The following is a 22881-nucleotide window of genomic DNA, read 5'->3' as shown; positions in this document are numbered from 1 at the left end:
AAGAGAGAGAAAGAGAGAGAAAGAGAGAGAAAGAGAGAGAAAGAGAGAGAAAGAGAGAGAAAGAGAGGAGCTAATCATAGCTGTTCACATGTAAACAGATTTGCCAGGTAATGGCATTCTTTTCCACATGTGCTGTCACATCACGAGGAAAGGAGAGCTGGTAACCAGAAATTCTGACAGGGCACATTTACACTGATAATCAGTGCAGCCTCATCAGCGTCCATCAGAGCAGCCTCATCAATGCCAATCAGTGAAGAATTTTTTTTTTTAAATTACTAAATTTACCACCAAAAGAAAAGTGCTATCTGTCTAAAAACAATGATAAAGATTTCATATGGGTACAATGTTGCATGGCCGCGCAATTGTCATTTAACCACTTAAGGACCAGGCCTCTTTTTCAGACTCTGTGTTTACATGTTTAGAACAGTTTTTTTTGCTAGAAAATTACTTGGAACTCCAAAACATTATATATTGGGTTTTTTTCTAACACCCTAGAAAATAAAATGGCAGTCATTCCAATGCTTTTTTTGGAAAAAAAAAATCACTTTTTTTTATAAAAAAAAAAAAAAAAAAAAAAGAAGATAACAGTAAAATTAGGCCAATTCTTTATATTGTGAAAGATAATGTTATGCCGAGTAAATTGATACCCAACATGTCATGCTTCAAAATTACGCCAGCTTGTGGAATGGCGGAAAACTTTTACCCTCAAAAATCTCCATAAGCGACATTTAAAAAATTCTACAGGTTCCACGTTTTGCGTTACAGAGGAGGTCCATGGCTAGAATTATTGTTCTCGCTCTACTGATTACGGCGATACCTCACGTGTGGTTTGACTACCGTTTTCATATGCGGGCGTTACTCACGTATGTGTTCGTTTCTGCGCGCCAGCTCGTCGGGACGGGGTGTTTTTCTTATTTATTTTAGTTGATTTTATTTATATTTTTACACTGTTTAAAAAAAAAATAAAAAAATGGATCACTTTTATTCCTATTACAAGGAATGTAAACATCCCTTGTAATAGAAAAAAGCATGCCAGGTCCTCTTAAATACGAGATCTGGGGTCAAAAAGTCCTCAGATTGCATATTTGGACTTAAATGAAATAATAAAAAAAAAAAAAAGTCATTTGATACCCCCCCCCATGGTATAGACGAGTGGGGGCCATCTTAGCCTCACTCGTCTCCATACCCAGGCACTGAAAGGACCCGATCTCCTGTCACCATCAGGGTTTACTTCCTCTTAAAGTCCATAAGAGAATAAATCCCAACACCAAAATGGAATACTTCGAGATAAAACTTCTAGATATTCCACCACGAGTGCTCAGTATGAAGATGGCCACTCACCAGAGCGGTCAACCCTTTTTACAGGATGGTCAAGAAACACTTTGGGAACCCCAGGTTGGATCCACTAATGGCATGAATCCACTACAATGGCCACTCAGGAAGAATGTAAAAAAAAAAAAAAAAAAAGAAGACTCCACAGGAGACACAATAAAGTAAAAACAGCAGCAATGATAGCAGTTACACTCACATGTGATAGTGCCTGGCCTGGCACTAGTTGCAAACAGCGTGTGAGTCAGCTGATCCCTGGGGGTAGCGTGCGTTCTATGTGTCACTCCGAAGGTGCAAAGCCTGGTGTGGGGTATCAAATATGGACCCGGAAATGCCGGATCCTCCACTCCGACATATGTTTCGCCGTGAATGGCTCTTCATCCCAACACTGTTTTGGTGTTGGGATTTATTCACTTATGGACTTTATGCTTGCTTATTTTCTCATTAACCCCCCTAGCGGTAATCCAGAGTCTGGCTCGGGTTGGGATTTTAATTACATAAGCGGTAACCCCGAGCCAGACTCGGGATCGCATTGCTCGATGCAGGGGGAGGACACAGGGAGAGTTACTCACCTTGTCCCCTGGATCCAGCGATGTCCCCCGCGCTGTGTGATCGAGTTGTCCTCCGCTCGATTCACAGTGCCGAATGCCGCCGAGCTCCGTTCCCTGCGACGTTACGGCGCATGGGAGCGGAGAACGGCGGCAAATTCAAATAGGTAAAAGTACACAAAACACACACAGCACTGTAATCTTACAGATTACAGTACTGTATTACAAAATTACACACCCCCTTTGTCCCTAGTGGTCTGTGCAGTGCCCTGCATGCACTTTTATATTATAAATACTGTTTTTTCTGCCTGGAATTTGGAGATTGTCCATAGCAACCAAAACGTGTCCCTTTTTCAGTGTTTTAGGATTTGATTACATTATTGAATATTTTTTATTATTCTTTATTAAATTATAAACTTTATCATACCCGGGATGTCTGCTAGACTCTGGTTTGAACAGATTTAAGAGCGTTATTCCTAAGAATTACAGGACTACAAAATAAAACGCCAGATTTCCATGCAAAATAATTGTACCGCTTTCAGCACCTTATTCCAGACTGAATCATACCGCCAGGGAGGTTAATGTGCACATGAGTTTGACGCAGTGTTTTTCTTTGTGAACGTTTTTTTTTTTTATATGAACATGTATAGCGCCTTATCCTTTATTTTATCATTTCACACTTTTTGGGGATGTCTCTACCAGCTTTGCACATCTAGAGAGTAACATTTTTGTCCAATAGCTCAAGCTGTCAGATTGGATGGAGAGCATCGATGAACAGCAATTTTCAAGTCTTGCCACAGATTCTCAATTGGATTTAGATCTGGACTTCGAATGGGCCCTTCTAACATATGAATATGCTTTGATCTAAACCATTCCATTCTAGCTCTGGCTGTATGTTTAGGGTCGTTGTCCTGCTGGAAGGTGAACCTCCATCCCAGTCTCATGTCGTTTGCAGACTCTAACAGGTTTTCTTCTAGGATTGCCTTGTATTTGGCTCCATCCATCTTCCCAACAACTCTGACCAGCTTCCCTGTCCCTGCTGAAGAAAAGCATCCCCACAACATGATGCTGCCACCACCATGTTTCACAGTGGGGATGATGTGTTCAGGGTGATGTGCAGTGTTAGTTTTCCACCACACATAGTATTTTGCCATTAGGCCAAAAGCTAAAAAGTTTGGTCTCATCTGACCAGAGCACCTTCTTCCACATGTTTGCTGTGTCCCTCACATAGTTTCTCACAAATGGGACTTCTTATGACTTCTTATGGCTTTCTTTCAACAATGGCTTTCATCTTGCCACTCTTCCATAAAGGCCAGATTTGTGGAGTGCTCGACTAATAGTTGTCCTGTGGAGAGATTCTCCCACCTGAGCTGTTTATCTCTGCAGCTTCTCCAGAGTTACCATGGGCCTCAAGGCTGTTTCTCAGATTAATTTAGGTTTAGGTGGACGGCCATGTCTTGGTAGCTTTGCAGTAGTGCCATACTCTTTCCGTTTTCATATGATGGACTGAACAGTGCTCCATAGGATGTTCAAAGTTTTGGGATTTTTTTTTTATAACCTAACCCTGCTTTTAAACTTCTCCACAACTTTATCCCTGACCTGTCTGGCGTGTTCCTTGGCCTTCATGATGCTGTTTGCACACAAAGGTTCTCTAACAAACCTCTGAGGGCTTCACAGAACAGCTGTATTTATACTGAGACTAAATTATACACAGGTGGACTACTTACTAATTAGGTGACATTTGAAGGCAATTGGCTCCACTAGATCTTAGTTAGGGGTATCAGAGTAAAAGGGTGCTAAATAAAAATGCACGCCACACTTTTTAGATAATTTGTTGGTTTAAAAAAAAAAAAAAAAAAAAATTGAAAACCATTTATCATTTTCCTTCCACTTCACATTTATGTGCCACTTAGTGTTGGTCTATCACATAAAAACATGACACAATATGGAAAATTTCAAGGGGTATGAAAACTTTTTCAAAGCACTGTAATTGGTTGCCATGCACAGCTGCTTTCAGGCAGACCTGATTGGATGGTACAAGTATCTTTATGCGCTGGTAAGTGTGAACAGACTTGTGTCTGCTAAGAGAAAAAAAAAAGCACAAAGGAAGATCCCTTCCCCTCCGCCTAGGCAGATCAGAGGACCACCCACAGAGCAGAGTGGGCTGTGTCCGTATCCACTCTGCACAAACACAGAGGTCGCGGACGCGGACCTGTCATCCTCACGCTCTGCTCACTGGGGGAACAGCGGACAAAGCAGATTCCTCCCTTCGTGAAAGGGGCCTTAGACTAGCCATACACACTTCAATTTATTTATATTTAAAAAAACTTAATTCCTCCATCCAGAATCAGAATAATGACAATTTCCCTAGTCAATTGTAGCCAAAATCATAGCAAACCTTCAAGAAACAAGAGGACTGCCTGCCAGCTCCACATTACAATCAGTCTGATAATCAGTATGGTGAAACCTTCCAATGATCGTCAGAATGGATAGCAATTCAATTTTTACATCACTTTTACTTTTTGTATTGACAAGCCTCCAGAGTTTGGCTGTTTCTTAGCAATGTTTGCTGTGTCTGTGAAGCATACCGTGTACACTTGGGAGAGATTATACACACACACACACACACACACACACACACACACATTAGGGAGATTAGCAAGAATCCAAAAACAGCCTATGAACCTGTAAGAGCATGCTGTACTAATAGAACTGCAAACTGCTACTTGTTTTTATGTAACCGTATTGAAAACATATTTCTGTTGAATCATATCTGGCATCCCCTTTACTTACCCGAGACCCCTTCATCTACTTGGCAGGGATGCACTGTCCCTCTCTCCACAGGGTCCCGGCTCTTGATTGGATAGATTGATAGCAGCGCAGCCACTGGCTTCTGCTGCTGTCAATCAAATCCAATGACAGGGGGGGGGGCCCTAATCCGGCATCCGTGTCTATGGACATTAAAGCTGGACTCGGCAGTGCGCCTGCAAGGTAACCCCCTTGGGAGAGAGCTTCTTCTAGGGGGCTATCTGATGCAGGGAGGAGCAGCGAGAGCCGCCGGGGGACCCCAGAAGATGAGGTTCAGGGCCATTCTGTGCAAAACGAGCTGCACAGTGGAGGCAAGTATGATATTTTGTTATTTAAAAAAAAAAATAAAAAAAAAAAAATGTAAAAACGATCCTTTACAATCAATTTAAAACTGTCCCCTACCCCGTCCTATGCTTACTAACCTGTGTAAGAAAGATCTGTATACTTAAATATCTTCAGCCCACTTCAGACCCATCTACACTGCAGGGGAGAGGAGAAAGTGCTCCAACAATAGATAGTAAAGCCTGAAGCAGTGACGTCACCCATAGGCTTCAAAGGTCCGTGTGTTGTCAGCGCTCCCTCCTCTCCAATACAGCCATGCTGGCCACATGACCGGACCAGAGTGGCCTGAAAATAGGTAAAAACACAGATCTTTCTTACACAGGTATAGGTGTTGGAGGGAGTAGGAAACAGTTTTAAGAGTAGTTAAGGTTAAAGTAGAAATATAGGCAAAACCTTCTTTTTCATTTTGGATCAAGTATAGGAAGGTTATAACCCGTCAATTTTTTTTCACCATCTGTATCCCACTGTGGAGATTTCCCTCCACTTCCTGTCCCATAGCCAAACAGGAAGTAAGAGGAAATCCCTGCAAATTAAGGGAATTCCTTGGAATCAAAAACTAAAACAAGTTTTGCCTTTAGTTATACTTTAAGGCCGCGTACACACGGGCGGACTGTATGGCCTACTTAGTCCGTCGAAACACATTTCAGCGGACAGTCCGCTCGTGTGTGGGCTTCAGCGGACTTTTTCAGCGTGCAGTCTGGCGTACTAAGTATTTCGGAATTTCCGTAATTCTGTCCGTCCAACTTTGGTTTCAGCGGACAATCCGCTCGTGAGTAGGCTAGTTCGACTGTCTAAGAATGGCGCATGCTCAGAAAGGATTTACACGGCGGAAGGTTGCATTGCTGTGTATTGGACTTCCTATTTCTAGTCCCGTCGTACGTGCTGTACACGTCATCGCGCAAGCTTTCGACGGACTGTTTGTGCATCCGTGTGTGGTCAAGTCCGTTCATTCGAAAGTAGGACGGACTGTCCGTCGGATTGTATGACGGACTAAGTAGGCCATACAATCCGCCCGTGTGTACGCGGCCTAAGGCGTCATGTACACAGCTGCTGGCTGCTTTTTTCAGCTGCCCCTGAACTCATCCAATGTTATCTTATGTGTACATGTACACAGGTTCTTTGATGTCATTTTAGGAAATTGCATTTATAAGCTTTCCTTTGAAGGCAAAAAAATGAGTTCAGACACTGAAGTTTTCTGACATTTCAGATGCAAAATGCCACTAAACGTGGCCAAGCCATGTTTCGTTGATAGGTGTTTTTCATTTTTGGTTATTTAAAAAAAAAAAAAAAATAATAATAATAATAATAATAATAATAATAATAATAATAATAATAATAATAATAATAATAATAATAATAATAATAATAATAATAATAATAATAATAATAATAATAATAATAATAATAATAATAATAATAATAATAATAATAATAATAATAATAATAATAATAATAATAATAATAATAATAATAATAATAATAATAATAATAATAATAATAATAATAATAATAATAATAATAATAATAATATATATATATATATATATATATATATATATATATATATATATATATATATATATATATATATAATGGCTTTGGGAGTTTTTTTTATGTTTAAAAGTTTTTACACATTTTTTATCATTTTTATAATTTATTGCTTTTTCAGTACAGCTCAGTATTGTAAGCAGGCTCAGCTGGTAGGTGCAGCATTAAACTATTTAGGCCTCATGTACACTGCTGCTGGTAAACTGACATTTAGGAGAAGTTGGGCATTGTTATCTTATCAGTACATGTACACTGGGTCGTTTATAGTCCTTTCTAGGCAGTTGAGTTTAGAAGCATTTTTTGGAAAGCAAAATGCATTCAGGACCGATGTTCATAGGCATTTGAAATGTCAAATGCCTGTAACAGCTTGTAAACGCCAACTCATTTTTAGCCGCGTTTCGTTTACAGCCACTTTTAACGGAGATACATTTTTCACTATTTGGGGAAAAAAAAAAAAAACGCTTCTAAAAATGCAAATGCAGCAAAACTGATGTCTTTAAACATCAGTTATTATCTGTCAAGTTAAATTGTTCAGGAGAGGTTTCAAAACGTCCGTGGTAGGGGTCTGCCACGATTGTCGTGCGGCAATCCGCATCGCGGGAAGCATGTCACCCCAAAAAAAAGTTCAGGAGCTACTTTGGGGTGACATGATTCCCAAGGATTGCCACGATTGCAGTGTGAATTATCACTCAACAATTGCAGCAGAACCACACCGTAATGGCACATGGTTTTATCGTGCAATCCTAAACAGTTAATTGAGTTGTGCTGGGGGGGAATACTTTCTATTGTTTTGTTCACCACATCCAGCCATATATCAGGTCTATTACCATACTGATTGCAATGTAATGTGATGAGTTGGCAGACGGCCTTCTTGTGTCTTGAAAGCTTGCCATGTATTTGACTAAAGTCAACAATGAGAGCTACAGCATGTGAATACCTCTGTCCGCTGCCTAGACAGCTTTAGCGGGAGTGGTGGGGGGAGGGTATCTGTTGTTTAAACACAGCACAGCCGCACGTTTTTACCGCTCCCAACCATGAATGTAAACATACCCATACTGTTCTGTCAGCAGTCAGAAGTTCAACCAGCAAAGAGAGTGAAAGAGAGTCCTGAGCATCCGGCTGCATACATCTATAAAGGCCTATGTACAGCTGGGACTAACAATGAGAAATGGAGGCTTCAGCCCAACCAAAGCTCTATAAAGCCCCCAAGGCTCCAGGACATAGACCACAACAAAGAGTCTCCGATTTCTCAGCATCAGTCACAGAACCTGGAGACCCTCATGTGTAGGTAAGAAACCTAGGTGACACATCTATACTGACCACAGTCTGTGCCTCACATTCTATACATTTTTAGTTTTACAAGTAAACATTTAGTACATAATAAACAATTACTAAAATTACCAGTGAATAAAAAAAAAAAGTGCCAATCTCAAAATGCACACTTAAAGTGGTTGTAAGCCCTTACAAACCACTTTAACCTACAGGTAAGCCTAGATTAAGGCTTACCTGTAGGTCCAAGAAATATACGGTTTAGGAGATATTTACAAAAAGACAGGCACCGCTGTCTACGGTGCATGCGCCGTAGACAGCGGCGCACAGGTGCACTGAGCAGGCCGCAGATCACTACGCTATGCCGCTCGTGTTGGCTCCCGCGCGCATGCGAGTGATGTCATCGCGGCTCCGGCGACTCACAGCGCCGGAGCAGCAAGACCCAGAAGTCACTCCGGGATACATGGCAGCGGCGAAGATGAAGACGGAGGACCGCTTCGGGGGCTTTGTTCTCCAGGTAGGTTATTCATAATGAGCTAGTATGCTATGCATACTAGCTCATTATGCCTTTGCCTTGCAGGTTGAATTTTTTTTTTATTGCCTTTACTTCCTCTTTAACACTTTATATGCCAAATAAATAAAAGCATTACATGAGAATGTGTTGCATGATAATGGTGTGCTGTTCATTATCTCCTCCTCTCCCTTCCGCAGAGCTGCTCCCTGCTGCCCACCCCTTCTTTACCACAGTATTTACATCACTCTCCTAATGTAATGGTGTAGATCTTAAAACTATTTTGAACTTGGAATACTGCCACAAGTGCCTTATTCTTTTTAAACACACTATCCAAGAATAATATAAACTGCTGCATACCACATTTAAAAGGGTAACTACACTTTTCTTGGAATATAGAAAATGTATACAGTATCTCACAAAAGTAAAAATATCTTTCCATGTGACAACACTGAAGAAATTACACTTTGCTACAATGTAAAGTAGTGAGTGTACAGCTTGTAGAAGGCCCCTTTCACACATGCGGATGGTATGTCCGTATTTCATCCATCCGTTTGCGGATGAAATACGGACATACATTCATCCCTATGGGATAGCGGGTGTCTGCGGATGAGCATCCGCAGACACCCGATTTCGTCCGCCTCCGCAACAGTCCGATTCTGCAGACGGAGGAAAATCCTATTTTTCTATCCGTCTGCAGAGCGGATCGGATGAACACAGACAGACGGTCCGTGCTCATCCGATCCCCATAGAGGAGAATGGAGAGCTGACAGGGCGGTCCCCGCACCATACTGCGGTTTAACAGGACAGGTTCCACTCAGAACAGGCCTCGCCACAGTTGACCAAAGAAGTTGTGTGCACGTGCTCAGCGTCATATCCAGAGGTTGGCTTTGGGAAATAGAGGTATGAGTGCTGCCAGCATTGCTGCAGGAGGTTGCAGGGGTGGTGGGTCAACCCGTCAGTGCTCAGACCATACGCAGCACACTGCATCAAGTTGGTCTGCATGGCTGTCATGTGTCCTGTGGTCTGATGAGGCCAAGATAAACTTATTTGGTTCAGATGGTGTCAAGCATGTGTGGTGGCAACCAGGTGAGGAGTACAAAGACAAGTGTGTCTTGCCTACAGTCAAGCATGGTGGGGGGAGTGTCATGGTCTGGGGCTGCATGAGTGCTGCTGACACTGGAGAGCTACAGTTCATTGAGGGAACCATGAATGCCAACATGTACTGTGACATACTGAAGCAGAGCATGATTCCCCTCCCTTCAGAGACTGGGCCGCAGGGCAGTATTCCAACATGATAACGACCCCAAACACACCTCCAAGACGACCACTGCCTTGCTAAAGAAGCTAAGGGTAAAAGGTGATGGACGCATGTCTCCAGACCTAAACCCTATTGATAATCTGTGGGGCATCCTCAAAACAGAAAGGTGAAAGAGCACAAGGTCTCTAACATCCACCAGCTCCATGATGTCATCATAGAGGAGTGGAAGAGGACTCCAGTGGCAACCTGTGAAGTTCTGGTGAACTCCATGCCCAAGAGAGTTAAGGCAGTGCTGGAAAATAATGGCGGCCACACAAAATATTGACACTTTTGGCCCAATTTGGAAATTTTTACTTAGGGGTGTACTCACTTCTGTTGGCAGTGGTTTAGAACATGAATGGCTGTGTGCTGAGTTATTTTGAGGGGACAGGAAATTTACACTGTTTTGCAAGCTGTACACTTACTACTTTACATTGTAGCAAAGTGGCATTTCTTCAGGTGTCTTCATGAAAAGATAGAATAAAGATTTTACAAAAATGTAAGGGGTGTACTCACTTATGCGAGATACTGTATATATAGTTGTGCTCATAAGTTTACATACCCTGGCAGAATTTATGATTCATTGGCCATTTTTCAGAGAATATGAATGATAACACAAAAACTTTTCTTCACTCATGGTTAGTGTTTGGCTGAAGCCATTTATTATCAATCAACTATGTTTACTCTTTTTAAATCATAATGACAACAGAAACTACCCAAATGATCCTGATCAAAAGTTTACATACCCTGGTGATTTTGGCCTGATAACATGCACACAAGTTGACACAAAGGGGTTTGAATGGCTATTAACCTCCCTAGCGGTAATCTCGAGTCTGGCTCGGGCTGGGATTTTAGTACTATAAGCGGTAACCCCGAGCCAGACTGTGGATCGCATCGCTGGATACAGGGAGGACACGGAGAAGTTACTTACCTTGTCCCCTGGATCCAGCGCTGTGTGATCGAGCTGTCCTCCGCTCGATTCACACAGTGCCGAATGCCGCCGAGCTCCGTTCCCTGCGACGTTACGGTGCACAGGGACGGATATCGGTGCCAAATTCTAAAAAGTAAAAGTACACAAAACACACACAGCACTGTAATCTTACAGATTACAGTACTGTATAAAAAAATTACACACCCCCTTTGTCCCTAAATACAGTTTTTTCTGCCTGGAATTTGGAGATTGTCCATAACAACCAGAAAGTGTCCCTTTTTCAGTGTTTTAGGATTTGATTACATTATTGAATAATTTTTATTATTCTTTATTATAAACTTTATCATACCCCGGATGTCCGCTAGACTCTGGTTTGAACAGATTTAAGAGAGTTATTCCTAAGAATTACAGGACTACAATATAAAACGCCAAATTTTCATACAAAATAATTGTACCACTTTCAGCACCCAAAACCAGAATGAATCATACCACCAGGGAGGTTAAAAAGGTAACCATCCTCACCCGTGATCTGTTTGCTTGTAATTAGTGTATGTGTATAAAAGGTCAATGAGTTTCTGGACTCCTGGCAGACCCTTGCATCTTTCATCCAGTGCTGCACTGATGTTTCTGGATTCTGAGTCATGGGGAAAGCAAAATAATTGTCAAAGGGTCTGTGTGAAAAGGTAGTTGAACTGTATAAAACAGGAAAGGGATATGAAATTGTATCTATATATAGGAATTGAGAGTGCTAATCAGCAGTGTTCATACTCTAATCAAGAAGTGGAAAATTAGGGGTTCTGTTGAAACCAAACCATGGTCAGGTAGACCAACTAAAATTTCAGCCACAACTACCAGGAAAATTGTTTGAGATACAAAGAGAAACCCACAAATAACTTCAGGTGAAATACAGGACTGTCTGAAAACATGTGGTGTGGCTGTTTCAAGATGCACAATAAGGAGGCACTTGAAGAAATATGGGCTGCATGGTCGAGTCGCCAGAAGAAAGCCATTACTACGCAAATGCCACAAAGTATCCCGCTTACAATACGCCAAACAGCACAGATACAAGCCTTAAACCTTCTGGCACAAAGTCATTTGGAGTGGAGTGATGAGACCAAAATTGAGCTTTTTGGCCACAACCATAAATGCTACATTTGGAGAGGAGTCAACAAGGCCTATGATGAAAGGTGCACCATTCCTACTGTTAAACACGGAGGTGGATTGCTGATGTTTTGGGGATGTGCGAGCTACAGAGATTAAAAAGATTGGCAATGTCACCACAAATGGGCAGCTGAAGGCCTTTGATAAACTGAAATCTCGACATCAGTTGCCGAATATTGGCAGGGTATAGCAGAGTATTAGAGTTACTCTTTAACCACTCGCTGACCACACTCTAGCCGAATGACTGCTACAGTGCAGATGGTTAGTTCTGGGAGGCTGTCATATGACGGCCTCCCATGATTGTGCCCGCAGAGCACCCGGAGGACACTGCTGGTTACAGATTGAAGTAAAGAGCCAATCAGAGGCTCTTTACGACGTGATTAGCTGTGTCCAATCACAGCTGATCACGGATGTACAGTAGATATAAAAAGTCTACACACCCCTTGTCAGGTTTCTGTGATGTGTAAAAAAAATAAAAAAAAATGAGACAAAGATAAATCATTTCAGAACTTTTCTCACCTTTAATGTGACCTAAGAACTGTACAACTCAATTTGAAAAACAAAACTTAAATCTTTTAGGGGAGGGAAGTAAAAATAAAAATCTAAAATAATGTGGTTGCATAAGTGTGCACACCCTCTTATAACTGGGGATGTCGCTGTGTTCAGAATTAAGCAATCACTCATGTTAAATAGAAGTCAGTACACACCTGCCATCATTTCATTGATTAACCCCAAATAAAGTTCAGCTGCTCTAATAGGTCTTTCCTGACATTTTCTTAGCTGCATCCTACAGCAAAAGCCATGGTCAGCAGAGAGCTTCCAAAGCATCAGAGGGATCTCATTGTTAAAAGGTGTCAGTCAGGAGAAGGGTACAAAAGAATTTCCAAGGCATTAGACATACCATGGAACATGGTGAAGACAGTCATCAAGTGGAGAAAATATGGCACAACAGTGACATTACCAAGAACTGGCAAAAAAAAGTGTAAAAGTAGCCTAAAGCCCCATACACACTATCAGATTTTCTGCTGATTTTTGTCTTCAGATTTACCAAAACCATGTAGTGCAAGGGTCTGCCTGATTGCATACAAATTGAAACTCCTAAGGTTTGACCTCATATTATATGGTTTTGGTAAATCTGAAGGAAAAAAATCTGATAGTGTGTATGGGGCTTAAAAGGTGGAAAAAGTTCTGAAATGATTTATCTTTGTCTCGTTTTTTTATATCACAGAAACCTGTCATTTTAAACAGGGGTATGTAGCCTTCTTATATGCACTGTAAATAAAAGCCGGTAACCGGCACGCCTTTCCTCAGAGAGAGCCAATAACTGGCTTCTCTAAAAAGGGACATGGGCACCGATTATCAGTGCAGTCCCTACAGTGCTACCAATAAGTGCCCACCAGTGACTCCTCATCAGTGTCACATATCAGTGCTGTTTAACAGTGCCCATCAGTGGGAGTAGAAAAATTACCCGTTTGCAAAATTTTATAACTATGAAAACTTTTTTTTTGTTTTTTTACTTTTCTGTCTTTATTCTTTGATTTAGCAACAAAAAAACAAAAAACAAAAAAAAAAAAAAAAAGATAGAGATAGAGAGATAGAGAGATATATATATATATCTCTATCAGTGGTGGTTAAATACCACCAAAAGAAAGCTCTATTTGTGTAACAAAAGAAATAAAAAATGATAAATGAATTTGGGTACAGTGTTGCATGACCGTGCAATTGTCATTCAAGTGTGACAGTGCTGAAAGCTGAATATTGGCCTGGGCAGGAAGGAGGTAAAAGTGCCCAGTAGGCATGTGGTTAAAGTAATTTGGTACAGCTGGCACAACACCACATAGAACTTGTGCAATGGAAATGCTAATTTGGCACATGGGAAATGTGGTGATCTTTACACAGATAATTTCCAAACACTATTTACAGTGGGGGGCCGTGCTAAAAGTTGCCATAGGAAGGGCTGAGAGTAACCGGAACGGATTGTCAGGACTGTCATGAGTGAAAGGTTTGTGTCAACTTGAAAATGAACGCACACTGTCCAAAACCAGGAATTATGGCCATGCTGACACACAAACATTCACTCATGACAGTGCCGTCTCAGCCCCCCACTTGTACACTCTGGTGCCCTGGATTTTGCTATACCCCCAGCACTACATCAGATGTTCTTGAGTACTCATCTTAATGAAACTCTAAATAGTGTAGGGTGCAGCGTGCATGGTGTTTGAAGGTACAGATCATATATTTGTAATTATATACATTATCGTGAGAGGGATGCATGGACAGTTGAGGTAGTTTTCTGCACGTAGGTATTCATTTAATTGTATGATCTAATTGCATCAGCCCTTCCATAGAAGGGAGGGGCCTAAAACCAGAGGTCACATGGGACTCCCTTTGAATCATACTGATAATATAAAAAGACTAGATACCTGCATTGCAAATTCATCTCTGAAGTAGAGGAGGGGACACCCCCCAAAACGCGTCAGTCCTTTTGGTTTATCATTCCACGATGATCACTGGCCAGTGGACTATGCGGGATGGACTATCTGGTGGACTTTATACATTTTTACATGATTTTATCTTTTGTTTATGTGTATGTTTTATACATATTTAAATAAAGAATCATCGCAAAGATAATGTGCTAGGCTGGTGCGCCCTCTGTTTCCTTTTCAGAGTACAACTTGGGTTTCCTTAACCTGTCTGGAGTGGCAGCACAGCCAATGTGGGGGCTAGACTAGTGAAGACACTTGTTTTCCCATTAGCCACACAGCAATTTCTCAAGCGCAGGAGCATTTGTTTTTCCTTTTATGGGGATCCGTAACTTCCCCCGACTCATTGCTCATGTGTGTATACAACACCTTGAGCTACTGCGTTCTATAGACAATAAGTAATTTACAGCAATGGGGGTAAAGAGAACCCGTGTACCGTATATACTCGAGTATAAGCCAAGATTTTCAGCCTCTTTTTTGAGGCTGAAAGTGCCCCCCTCGGCTTATACTCGAGTCATCGCCGTCTGACTGCTCGATCAGCGTATCGAGCAGACAGACGGCGGACATACTACAATTTGAAAGCCGCGCCTCCTTCTCCGCCTCCGCCTGTGATAGGCGGAACACTGAATTTCCCAGCAGCCTGTGTTCCGCCTATCACGGACATCGTCTCATCCTCGTCCGTAGTACGAGGATGAGACGATATCGGTGATAGGCGGAACACAGGCTGCTGGGAAATTCAGTGTTCCGCCTATCACAGGCGGAGGCGGAGGCAGGGCTTTTGAATTTTAGAATGGCCGCCGAGGCGATCCTGGCAAGGCACGGGACGGAGGCAAGGCAAGGCACGGCACGGCACGGGACGGGACGGAGGCAAGGCACGACACGACACGGGACGGAGGCAAGGAGGCAAGGAGGCAAGGCACGGCACGGGACGGAGGCAAGGAGGCAAGGCACGGCACGGGACGGAGGCAAGGAGGCAAGGCACGGCACGGGACGGAGGCAAGGAGGCAAGGCACGGGACGGAGGCTCGGGACACAGGTAGGCTGGACACACACACACACACACACACACACACACACGGACACACACACACAGGGATGGATGGATGGAGACACACACACACACAGGGATGGATGGATGGATGGATGGAGACACACACACACACACAGGGATGGATGGATGGATGGAGACACACACACACAGGGATGGATGGATGGAGACACACACACACAGGGATGGATGGATGGATGGACACACACACACACAGGGATGGATGGATGGATGGATGGACACACACACACACAGGGATGGATGGATGGATGGACACACACACACAGGGATGGACGGACACACAGGGACGGACACACACACAGGGATGGACAGGCATGTCTCACCCTCGGCTTATACACGAGTCAATAAGTTTGCCAGTTTTTTTGGGGGTAAATTGGGGGCCTCGGCTTATATTCGGGTCGGCCTATACTCGAGTATATACGGTATGTAAAAAGGAGCCTAAAGCTTCTAAGTTGTTAGAAACCAGCTGTTTTAAAGCCCAACTCTGGGAGACTTGAAAAACATCCCTTCCAGTGGGTCTGTGCCTGCATTGCAAGGATTAATTGCTTGTTTAGGTCTAGAGCATACAGAAAAGCAGATTTACTTACCCGATTCCTCCACTCTGCTAGACCAGTCCCTGCAGCACCTCCCCTACCCAAATGCTCCAGCAGTCCTGACATCATCAAGACCAATGCAGGGTCCATAGCTGTGCATTGCATGTGATGACAACAAGGAACAGTCCACTGTCAGAGCGTGGGGGAGCGCATTGGAAGATTACATAAGTAAAAGCATTTCTCCTCTCCTCTAGACAAAAACAAGCACATAAGCCTTGCAGTGGGGGTGTAGCCCCATGGCAAGGGATAATTGTTAAAAAGTTTCTCTGAGTTTGGCTTTAAGAATACTTTAATTACATATCCAAAGTTTGGGCACATGTGCGCTTTCAGAATGAGTCACCCCTATGATTCATTCAGTTTGTGATCAATAAACAAAGGACTTTTTTGGCAAACCTACAAATACTAAACCATGAGACGAAGAAACTAGGAGGTCCATCTGCGCTCTAAGACACAAGAGTAACATGTCGGTTGACAGGAAGAACCAGTGAGTGCAGCGGGGGGGGGATGGGGCAGAAAATCAACGCCACCAAAAAAAGTGTCTGTTTCTAAGGCCACGTACACACGGGCGGATTGTCTGCCCAACTTAGTCCGCTGAACCGTGTTTCAGCGGACAATCCGCTCGTGTGTGGGCTTCAGCGGACTTTTTCAGCGGACAGTCTGACGGACTTAGTCTTTCGGAATTTCCGTAATTCTGTCCGTCCAAACTTGGTTTTGTCCGTCCAAACTTGGTTTCAGCGGACAGTCCGCTCGTGTGTAGGCAAGTTGGACGGACTAAGTATGGCGCATGCTCAGAAAGGATTTACACGGCCGAAGGTTGCATTGCAGTGTATTGGACGTCGTTTTTCTAGTCCCGTCGTACGTGTTGTACACGTCATCGCGCAAGCTTTCAGCGGACTGTCTGTTCATCGTGTGTGGTCAAGTCCGTTCATTCAAATGTTGGACGGACTGTCTGTCGGATTGTCTGACGAACTTAGTTGAGCAGACAATCCGCCCGTGTGTACGCGGCCTAAGACTTCACAACTATTTTTTTAGTTCTGATCATAATAAAGAAAAAAATTTACACAGAAGCACTTTATATTATTTAGCTTAACATGAAAAAATGACACCAAAGTAGTAACCTTGAACTGCAATGGAATGAATATTATTTAATATATTTTTATTACCTCCAACATTTTTCTACTTCTTTCCAAAAGAAGGTTAAGACTAAGCTAGTAGCAAGTTCATCAATAGCTTAAAAGAATGGATATGAAAGAAATACAGCAGCTGTCACCGCAGATGATCTACAAAAATATTAGCATTGCATTTCAGAATACAGAAGGGCGCAAAGCATTAAAAATTGCTAGAAGTTTTTGATTCTAAAGATTTTTCACAGCGTTATCTCTAAAAAGTAGAAATCCAGACAAACCTTACTACTCTTAGAAATGCCCCCTACCCTCTCCCACCTAAACCCCTATTCTGACTAACCTGTATAAGCACAATGTATATACGAACCTATTTTCAGGCTGCTCCAGTGCAGTCACACAATCTCCCGTGTCATCCAACGCCGGCTGCAGAGGACAGGAAAGAGCGTATGTGGTAAAGCCTCCGGCACTGAGGTCACCCATAGGGGCTCCTAAGGCACTTCTGTTGTCAGCACTCCCTTTCCCCTGAAGCCACTGCTGACTGATAAAGGGAAGCTGGATCAGGTGACCGGAGTGGCCTGAAAATAAACAAGTATATACAGCTTTCTTACACAGGTGTCAGGGCTTGGCTCAGCCCTTCCTTCTCTGAGCTGGCCGCTCAGCTGTCGGCTAATTGGCAGCTCCCATCTCTCCACAATTACTGAGCTGTTGATGATATCCTGCTCGTCAGTCCTGCCTACTAAAGCCGTCCAATCCAGAGGATCTCTGCCTTCGCCTTAGTCAACATCACATCTCCTGAGTTCCTGTTTAAAGACTTGCTTTGCTGGCATCCCTTCTGGCTACAGATCCTGCTCGCTGTTCTACTACATTGATCCCTGACTTCTGGCTTAGCTGACTATCCGTTCCGGTTACTGGACTTTGGCTATGTTTTGACTACGTTTGATCTTTTTACTTTTATTATTAAACAAGTGTGATTTAACTGTACTTCTGTCTCAGTCTGATTTCATGGTTTCTGACAACAGGTTAGTCAGAACAGGTATTAAGGGAAGGGGAGCATTTTTAAGAGTAAATAGGTCTTGCCTGGAATTCTACTTTAAATAAAACAGTGTGGGCAACAGAAAAAGGTAAAGGCTTCAGGGGACCAGTCACCCGGAGAGAAGCAGGCAAGCGGGCATGAAGGATAACAAAAGTAAAAATAAGTTTTAATGGAACCATAAACAAAAAAAATTAGCAATTAACAGTACCATGTGGGGGAAGCCGCTCTACAATGGACATTTTAATTTTATTTTTTTTTTCCTATATGTAAAAGCCCAAGCAATATTTCTTGTGATTTGGATACAGTGATGAATGATTAGGGCCACCATTGCTCATCTTCTGCCTGTGTTTGTATGGAGATTTTCCTTTCCCTTCCTATCCCACAGACACAGCAGGAACTAACAGGAGATCCTCCAAACAGAGGGGACTTCTTGTGTTCCAGGCAAATGTCCCTGACTACATACACCCCTGAATGTGAGGATTGCTCGATACAGTGTCCAACAACCACAAATTTCAGCCAGTGATCAATTTTGATTGGCTGCTGTCAGCGGAGCTGGATGCTGCAGATGTGCCTCACCGGCAGCTGAAAATGCCAGGATTTGATGCTCATGGGCCAAACTACCCATGTGCATGATGCCTTAGTTGTCACCAGAACAGGCGCCCCCACTAGAAGATTTCCTCTTACCTCTACTTTTGATCAGTTAAACCCCCCCCACCCCCCGGCACTCGCTCTTCTGCCCACCAGCCCCGCACTTTGGCTCCTTCCTGCACCAGGCACATGGATTAGGGGAGCAGCGCCCCCTGTGCCCCTAATGGAGCGGTTGTCACTGAGCAGAGACAATGGCTACCAAGACCAATAACGATGGTGAAGCAACGGACTAAAACCCTTCCACATTTTATCCTTTGGCCGGATTTTATTCTGTTTCTTTTACATGTTTTTCCTTCTACTTTACATGCAATACCCACAAATGTTTCTGAGACACAGCAAACTGTAACAAAGGAAATAATTAATAATCCACCCACACTACTACTTCACTAAGAAATACTGCCAGATTTTCTGCTCCGCGAGATAAAGTGAAAAAAAAAAATTTTCAGTACGTTGTGCAAGGTCATTTATTATTAGATGTTAAACAATTACAGAAGAACCCTGGTACAGCTGAAAAAACATGATACTCTCTTAAAATGGGGAAGTTGAAATCTGTAAACATAATCACCACTTTTATGTACTTGCAGTAGAGAAGAAGCAGAATTCTACAATTCTGTCCTAACGTGTGCTTGCAGTCACCAGGACCAAGTTGCAGCAATACGTCCTCCTCTCACTGACCAGTTCATACATTGGCCTTTATTAAAGCCCATCTCAGGGATAAAAGGTCACCTCCCTGCCATTCTTATTTCTGTAAAAAATACAAAACAACCTGTAAATTATAGGTTTTTTCCCACACCTCCCTCTCTTTCGAAGTGCACCGCGCTCGTCTTTTCTCTCCAGCTTGTCTGAGGGTCGCAGTCATTTATAGACCTCCTGGACCAGTGTCGCCCTTTCTGGATGACTTCTCTGCATGGCTACCCTATTTTCTTTCCTCTGAAGTACCTGCCACCATCCTAGGTGACTAACATTCCAATCAATGTTAATACTGTAACCAATTCTCAACTATGTAACCTAACCTCCTCTTTTCACCCAACACAATGGACACAAACCACCAATCACTCCAATGGCAATACCTTCGATCTCATAGTCTCCCAAAGCTGCACTCCCTGCAACCTCTCTAACACACCCTTTCCTCTCTCCGATCACAACCTTATCTGTTTTACACTCTCCTTGTCTCCTACCTCCCATGCTGCCAAGCCACAAACCACTACCCGCAGAAACCTTCGCAACCTCAACTCTTCCCTTTTTCCTTCTGCTACTGATAGCCTGTACGATAAACTCTCACCCCTGTCCTGCCCAGACCTGACCTAACCACTTCCGTCTACAACAACATGCTGTCATCCTCCCTAGACGTATTTGCTCCTCTTTCTACATGCAGAACCAGGCCCCATCTGCCACAACCCTGGCAAACAGACGACACCAGTAGTCTCAAGAGACGCAGCCGTGCTCTTGAGCGAGCATGTCGTAAATCTAAATCCCTGCAAGACTTTACCCTCTACAAATCTGCCCTTCTCAAATACAACTCCTGCCTCCACACTGCTAAACAAACCTACTACAACACTCTGATCAAAGCCCTCTCATCCAAACCTCATCAACTCTTTTCTACCTTTAATTCCTTACTTCACCGCCCACTTACCAACTTGCCAAACATTTCAAGAGCAAAATCGACACAATTCACAAAAAGATATCCAGCATTCAACTTACTCCCTTACCCAACACATCAGGCCCAACACCGCACTCGATACTCTCCTCCTTCTGCCCAGTTACCACCGATGAAGCTGATAAACTCCTCTCCATGGCCCACCTAACAACCTGTCCCTTGGACCCTGTCCCCTCACAATTACTGCACTTTCCTGTTCTATCCTAAACTCCCTAACCCACATCTTCAACCTCTCCCTCTCCTCCGGCACCTTTCCTTTACTTAAAAAAACCCTCACTAGACTCCACCTGTTTAAATAACTTAAGACCCATCTCCCTGCGCCCGTTTGCCTCCAAGCTCATCGAACGCCTTGTCCATGACCGAATTAATCGCTACCTCACAGACAACAACATTCTCGACCCCCTACAGTCTGGCTTCCGCCCACAACATTCCACTGAATCTGTCCTACTAAAACTCACCAATGACTTACTAACTGCTAAAACCAATGGCCATTACTCCGTACTCTTAGACCTCTCTGCTGCCATCAACACAGTTGACCACCTGCTTCTCCTCAGCAAACTACACTCCCTTGGCATCCGTGATTCTGCTTTATCCTGGTTCTCCTCCTACCTATCTCAGTGCACTTTCAGTGTCACCTACAACTCCATCTCCTCCACTCCCCTTCCTCTTTCTGTTGGGGTACCACAAGGCTCCGTCCTTGCGCCCTTCCTATTCTTTCTCTATAACTCTTCCCTGGGCCAACTGATAACCTCCCATAGCTTCCAATACCAACTCTACGCCGACGACACCCAGATCTATCTCTCCATCGCGATCTCCTCACGGATCTCAAACTTACTGGATGATACATCAGTATGGATGTCACACCACTTTCTAAAATTGAGCTTGTTATATTTCCTACTTCCCAGTCCCCCCTCCCAGACCCATCTCCCCCCCAATGACTTTACCATTAAGATCAACAGCACAACTATTGGTCCCTCCACACATGCCAGGGTGCTGTGTATAATCCTTGACTCTGACCTATCCTGCAGCCCCCACATCTAAATTACTGGCTAAATCCTGCAACCTTAACCTCCGCAACATCTCCAGAATTCGACCCTTCCTGACTAATGATACCACAAAGCAACTTATTCACTCCTTCATTATTTCCCACCTTGACTACTGCAACTCTCTCAATAATGGCCTACCCTTATGCAGGCCATCCCCCCTTCAGTCTATTATGAATGCTGCTAGATTAATAAACTTCACTAATCGATCCGTGACTGCTGCTCCTCTCTGCCAATCCCTTCACTGGCTTCCCCTACCCCACTGTATAAAGTTCAAACTACAACATGCAAGGCCATCCACAACATCGCACCCAGCTACATCACCAACCTCATCTGCAGATATCACTCAAATAATCCCCTCCGCTCCTCCCAGGACCTCCTGCTCTCTAGCTCCCTGGTTACCTCCTCCCATGCTTGCGTTCAGGAATTCTCCAGAACCTCTCCCATCCTCTGAAACTCCCTGCCCCGGTATGTGCGATCAGCCCCTAACCTGACCACCTTTAGGAGATCCCTGAAAACTCACTTATTCAGGTAAACCTATCCCACACCCCCCTAATGACTCTCCTAGAGCCACCCCCATCAAATCATTCCCCGCATCTTTTACCTAATGTACCACCACCCCCCTCCCATTAGAACGTAAGCTCTACGAGCAGGGCCCTCCTGTCCCTTCTGCATTGAACTGTACTGTAATTGTGCTGTCCCCCCTCTACATTGTAAAGCGCTGCATACACTGTTGGCACTATATAAATTGTGTATTATAATAATAATAATAATAATAATAATAAATGCCCTTTTCACTTATCTAAAGCAATAGTCATTGCATGCTGCAGCCCTAAGTCCTGGCTCACACTGGTACGATGCAGTAAACCCTGCGATTCCTGTGCAGGTTCCCACATTGCACCTGAAACCCACACTGGTTCACACTGATCTCTGTGAACCACTGGGGGTGTCAATGTAAAGTTAATGACACCCCCCAATTTAGTTTGCAGATCACAGTGCGAACTATGAAATGGTACGGGAATCAGATCGCAGAGGTGTGAACACCCATGAGATCAAATTCCAGTGCGGACCATAAAAAAGGTCCTGCACCATTTAGGTGTGAATGCGATGAGATTTGAGCCATACAGTTTGTATAGCTGAATTTGCATCGCACAGACATTGCATTTGATGTACATAGCAATGTGGTGCAAATCAAATGCGATGTCTGTAACTGCAAAAGTGTGAACCAAGCCTAAATCTCCTATTTACTTTGTCCGTTCACTGATCTTCAAGGAACACAGACACAGAATGAGACATCAGGGATCTAAAAGACCTCCAATATCTCATTAAAGAGAACCTGTTACAACATCACATACATCTTATAAACAAAGTTTCAGCGGGGAAAAAAAAAAAGTGTAAAGAAATTAAAGTGGCACCCAAGCACTGGAAAAAACTACCCCAAGATTTTGAACCTTCCTCCATACACACACACACACAAACATTGGG

General features: G+C 43.4%; 1 protein-coding gene across 3 annotated transcripts in view; it reads right to left on the bottom strand.

Moving 5' to 3' along the window:
- LMBR1 (limb development membrane protein 1) overlaps nt 1–22881 on the bottom strand; it is a 251676-nt gene that overhangs the window by 216754 nt on the left and 12041 nt on the right. Inside the window, exon 1 of one of the 3 annotated variants that reach the window (XM_077491149.1) lies at nt 19875–19972. The exons of the other annotated variants lie outside the window; for them this stretch is intronic. The gene's annotated coding sequence lies outside the window, so the exon portion shown is untranslated. Of the gene's footprint in view, nt 1–19874; nt 19973–22881 lie in introns of those variants that run through there. 3 annotated transcript variants of the gene reach the window in all.

Source organism: Lithobates pipiens, unplaced genomic scaffold, assembly GCF_037356315.1.
Source record: "Lithobates pipiens isolate NorthernLeopardFrog02 unplaced genomic scaffold, aLitPip1_a1.2 Scaffold_19, whole genome shotgun sequence".
Taxonomy (NCBI): Eukaryota; Metazoa; Chordata; class Amphibia; order Anura; family Ranidae; genus Lithobates; species Lithobates pipiens.
Note: the sequence above shows the minus strand (reverse complement) of the source record. Positions and strands in the feature narration are given on the sequence as shown.